The following is a 6,000-nucleotide window of genomic DNA, read 5'->3' as shown; positions in this document are numbered from 1 at the left end:
AGATGGCACCAACCTGGTCACCCTCCCACGCTATGTGAGAGGAAAGGTCAAAGACGGTGTCTGCCTACCCTGGTGCCACCTGTCTGAGACACATTGATTCACACACAGCTCCTGCCAATGGGCCATTGTCTGTTTTTATTCTGTCAAATTCTATGTGACCCTGAAAACCAAGCATCTTTCAAAGATGGGGTTGAGGCAAAGATGAGGAGGACAGGAATGTATACACTTAGGAAAGCAGACAGGACAGTAAGACACGGTGCTGGGTGAACTCTAGAGAGCAGGAGAGGAGCCACAATGAAGTCAATTTGGGAAAGAAAGAATTTAAGCAGCTGGACCATACCCATCTGGGTTTCATTCTCCATGTTCAAAGAGCTTGAGGAGCAGGTGACCCAGATGGTCAGACTCCAAAAGGAAGGAACTCGACTCCTCCACCAACCCAAGATGGGAGTTCTTGGTCTAAGACATTCAATGGCCCTTCTCCTCCAAGATAGCCAGGGTCTGTACCACCATCCAGCTCTGGTTCAGGACTGACCAGCTGAACCAAGCACTCAGGTGTCTCCACACATCTCTGTGTGGAGTATCTACTGCAGTAGAATATTGTCCTCTAAGCACACGAATCAAAACCACCATCATCAGCTATGACAGTTCACAAACAACCTTGCAGATCAGGCCTATTGACCCTCCCTCATAAAAGAAGGGAGTGGGGAGTGACTTGCCTCTGCATGCCTCAGTTTCCCCACATGTAAAATGGAGGGAACAGCAGGATGCCTTGTGCTATTGCTCTGCTGTTGTGCTATTGCATCTACACACGTGGTGTCTCTGAACTCTGTAAACTCAAGGTGCAGTTATTTGCATGAAGGACCTTGCACAAGGGAACAAAGACAAAAACGAAGGCTTTTAGAAAAGGCAGCCCTGGCAGTACAATAAGCATGGAGGCTTTCTGTCCTTCCTCGTCTACTCCCACCCCACTTCCTGCCGGCTTTCTTCTCTTCCCAGGTCTCATGGTTGAGGGAGAAAGTCTCCACTGGCCCATCTGTTTCAGAGGCTCGGGGAGAAGTGCCAAATAGCATCCATCCCCAGCTGGGGCCTCGCAGCTTCTGATAAGCAGGCCCAGAGAGAGGTGAGTTCTGAAAATTAAACAAAACCCGGTGTCTTTGAAAGGTCACCCAGCTCTGAGGCTGGCCGTGCTGTCAGTGACAGGCAGCAGGGAGAACCACGAGGGGACTCGAGGGGCAGATGAGAATGAAGAGGAGAGAGCAGCCAAGGACAGGACGGCTCCATATGTCACCCCGTCGGGTATGGGGTCCTTGAGCCTAGGAAGGAGCCTGTCATAAAGCTTACAGTTCACAAGTGTTTATTAGAACACTCGACCTCCAAGAGCCAAGCTGAAAGGATTCGGGTCCTCAAGGAAGATGCCACTTCCGGTGCAGAGCAAGTACTTCCTGTCTGCCCAGGGTCTGACAAGAATTTGGTCTCTGGAGGCAACTGCTCACTTCTCAGGACAATACAGGGAAAGAGGGTCACTCTGGGTTTCTGCTGTGTTCACGGTGGTGGCGATGGGGACATCAATGGGAGACCAGCCATCTAGATCGCTTCTAGTTGAGTCCATGGCCTTCCACTGTGACAGGGCAGTGGAGTCTTGGGATATTATCTACTATCGTGTGTGTGTGTGTGTGTGTGTGTGTGTGTGTGTGTGTACACATGTGTGTGTACACATGTGTGTGTGCGTGCGTGTGTGTGTACATGTGCATGTGTATACAGTGTGTATACATGTGCATGTGCATGTGCGTGTGTGTGTGTGTGTGTGTGTTGTGTGTGTGTGTGGACCCTTTTGTGCCTGGGAGATTAAGTGGAGACAAAGCCAAGAGACGGAAGTCCTATTAAAGATGCCACACGGTTGGCTACGTGACCAGAGCCACCACCTGGCATACAAGATTTATTTCACCTGGTCCTTCAAGCACACCTGTGTGCCTTTCATCATCTTTGATTGGCAGATGTGGAAACAAAGAACAGCAACTCCCCAACTGGGGAACTCGGGCACTCTGTAACCACAGCCTACCCTGTAGCCAAGTTCGCTACTTCCCGAGCCAAACCTTCCCATTGCACTCAATGGCAAGGGTTCCTCATTTCCCCTTCTCCACTTCTGCCCACCCCTGCAACCTGGAAGGAAAGTCAAGAAGCGTGTCTTCCCTCTGCAGACTAGACAGTGGGAAAAACCTCAAAGCCTAGCGCCAGCTCACCCCACCATGGTAATGGCGTTCCCAGTGTGTCTCCTTCACAGGACAGATGGCTCAGCACCTGCCAGCAAGCCTGACCAGCTGAGCTTAATGGGAGAGAGATGTGTAACAGCTGCTGGTCCTGTTCCAGCACACTCATAGGGCTAAGGAGAACAGAGAGCACTGTTTGGTGGGAGAGGCCTGAACCTGAGTCGGTCCTGGGCTGGAATCCCAAGTCAGCCATTATGTGACATCAGAAAGACACTTGTCTGTGAAGGGGCTCGATGACCGTGGCCATCAGGCAGATCGCTGTGAAGTTTGAAGAGGACCCACTCAGCTAACAATAGGCACTTGAGAATGTAGAGCCAGGTGTCTTATCCATGATCAACTGTGCCCATTGCTCAAGGCCTGTAGTGAGACAGCACATCACCACAAGGGTATGGGGCAGAGAGCCATGGACCCACATCCCATCAAGAGCACCACCCCAATGTTAAAGAGACCTCTCCACCTTTGTGATGGTTTGAATAGCAATGGCCCCCGTGTTTGAATGCTTGGCTATAGGGAGTGGCAGTACGGGGAGGTGTGGCCTTGTTGCAGGAAGTATGTCACTGTAGGGGGCGGGCTTTTTGGTCTCATATGTTTAAGCTACACCCAGTGTGGCACACAGACTCCTTCTGCTGCCTGCAGATTAAGATGTAGAACTCTCAGCTCCTCCAGCACCATGTCCACCTGTGCACTGCCAAAGTTCCCGCCACGATGGTAATGGGCTAAATCTCTGAACCTGTAAGTCAGACCCATGAAATGTTGCCCCTTTATGAGTTGCCTTGGTCATGGTGTCTCTTCACAGCAATAAAAACCCTAACCAAGACAGCCTCCTAACAGTCCCCCTACCTCCCAACAGCATGGCCCCTAGAGAGGAAGCCTCCAACACACATGCCTTTGGAAGACATTTAGGACCAGGTTACAAGAGTGACAGTTCAGAGGTTAAGAGCATTTGCTAGCTCTTCCAAGGGACAAGAATTCAGATCCAAGACCCCATGTCGTAGGGCTCACAGTCGACTATAACTCCAACTCCAGGGGATCTCACACACTCTTTTGGCCTCTACAGGTACACACACACACACACACACACACACACACACACACACACACACACAAAGTCCTTTTAACAATAGAAGTTACCTATAGATGCTTTTTGCTATCGTCTTTCCCCCACAGCTCCAGGATCAAGAGTATTGCTATGAGAACCATATGGACCAAGGATTGGCCTGCTTGTACCAGTTGTTAGCCTTGGAGAACAAAGCTCAAATGACCTAGGCAAGATCAGTTTGTTTAACTGGACGACAGGATGCTTATGCCTACCTCACAGGACCCACTTCCAGATGAGTTGAGCATTTAAGGTCAGAGCTCCGTGTTTGGCACATAGCGCGTTTCTAGACAAGGCCTGCACATCCCCCGCTTGTGTCTGTCTGAGTCAGGGCCTTGTGTCTTCTTGAACGCCTGGATAGCAAACTGCTTTGAAAGACAGGACTGGTATCTCCCTGGAGGGTGGTTTTATTTGGGACCCAGTACACTAAAGACAAACTTGCTTTTCCAGCCAATGTCAGATAAGTGGGCTTTGAGCTCCCAATGGTCAGTCTCCAAAATTCCAGGACCTCCCACCTGGGATGCAAGGGCGTGTGGTGGCCATCTGGGCTCTCCCAGGTCATGCGTAAGGGACTTTTCAAGAGAGGAGAATCTTCACCCCATGATCATGCAACTTGCCTGATCTTGAAAACAGCCCTTTGCCTCTGACAGTTGTCAAGAGGCACCGTGGCTCATGGGACACCCGGTCAAGGCATGCTGGCTGTCACTTCTCGGCCTTTTGACCAAGTTCAAGTGCAAAGCGTGTTGTCTATTCTGGAGCAACTGTTACCACCATTTGGGTGCATCACAGATAAAGCAAATGCAAGGTAATTCTGAACTTGAGATATTGGTTCAATGGTAGTTCATAGGTTTGGGGGTTTTTTTCTTCTAACAACAAAAGCTATTCTGAACATATATACTATAGATCATTTTTGCTTTCTCAAAAAGAATCATACTTTTAATGAGAAATCAGAGGCTAAGGACCAGCCATGTGGCTCAATGGGTAAGGGTGCTTAAAACCAAACCTGGTGACTTGAGTTTGACCCTTTGGGTATATATGATAGAAGGAGAGAACTGACTCCTGCAAGTTATTCTCTGAACTTCACACACATTGAGCAAACAGAGAAGCACACAAAGATGAGTAAATAAATGCAAAAGAAATTAAAGGGCATCTGTGGCTAAGAGATCGTATAAATATGGGGATGTGTCTATCTGTGCATTGATCCAAGAATCTAACAAGAGAGTCCTGACTTATCATAGCTGAGATACTGCAGACAAAAGAGCTGGGAAGTCATAGGCAGGCTCCAACCAACATCCCCACTAACTGGCCAGCTCATCAGAAGCTGCGTTACCACCCACTCTAGATCCCATGCTGCGGAAAATGGCAGTGACACGTTTTCATTCTATGCTTGGGGAGAAATCATAGAAGCCTAAGCATGAATGATCTCACAATATCCATTCCCCAACCATCCCTTCCCCACCTTGCGGCCACCACAGCTCATAACAAGAGGGTGAATCCTTCTTATCCCCCTTGAATTTGCCCTGGCCCTTTCTTTCATCCTTAGGCTGTAATGGTCATTGGAAGACTTGCAATCCCTTTAAGAGTGGTTATTTCCCCTTCCTGAAGATGAGGTTAGACCTCCAGGGACCGAAACCACATGTCTAGAGATTCCTGAGAAGGAGAGACCATCCTGAGTGCTCCATCTAAACCCAAGCGCATGAAGGACATCAGCGGGCACCACCTAGGGTAGAAAAGCCGCACAGCTGAGTCCTGCCTGGATGCCAGACCCACGGTGGACATGCTGCCCTTAGTAGTCAAAGCTGGGACTTCTTACATAGCAATCGCTAGATTCCCCTCACCGGGAGGAAAGCTCGGTCATGCAAGGATTGTATCCATCTTGATCCCACTGTGTCCCATACCTTGCCTGGACCCTGACACTTAGAAAATGCTTAAGAATCTTAAGGGACTATTGAAGCCATTCATTCAAGCAAGTGTGGGGCCTTGGCCACCATTGCATTTGGGGGGGAGGCTGGTTTTTTTTCTTTTCTTTTCATTATTTTTAATTAGTTTGGTGCCTTGGGTGCCTCTCCCACTCCCTCGCTCCCCTCCCCTCCTCAACTCCACTTTCCTCATCCCTTTTAAACCTCCCCAGTATCCCCTCTCCCACTTTAAAACCACACGTATTTTATTGCCCTCACCACGCCCCTGTCAAGGCCCTTTCCCCGTGTGCATGAGCCTCTTTCTTGTGCCCTGGCCTCTACACACACGCACGTGCACACACACACACACACACACACAGAGAGAGAGAGAGAGAGAGAGAGAGAGAGAGAGAGAGAGAGAGAGAGAGAGACTAACAGAGACAGAGAGAAAGAGACAGAGAGAGAAAAGGGGATGGGAAGAGAGGGAAGGGGGAAGGGAGAGGGAGAAGGAGAGGAGAGGGAGACGACAGGGAGAGGGAGAGGAAGAGAGATGCATACACATATAGAAATAGGACCCCAGGCTCCACATAGGGGAGAGGATATACGGTGTCTGTCCTTTTGAGCCTGGGTTTCCCCACTCAATATATTTTTCGGTTCCCTCCATTTTCCTGAAGATTCCATAATTTCACAGGTCTTTCTATGAACCCCAGGCTGAACTCAAACTCAGGATTCTTCTATC

Source organism: Rattus rattus, chromosome 16 (genome assembly GCF_011064425.1).
Source record: "Rattus rattus isolate New Zealand chromosome 16, Rrattus_CSIRO_v1, whole genome shotgun sequence".
Lineage (NCBI taxonomy): Eukaryota > Metazoa > Chordata > Mammalia > Rodentia > Muridae > Rattus > Rattus rattus.
This window is presented reverse-complemented; position numbering follows the sequence as displayed.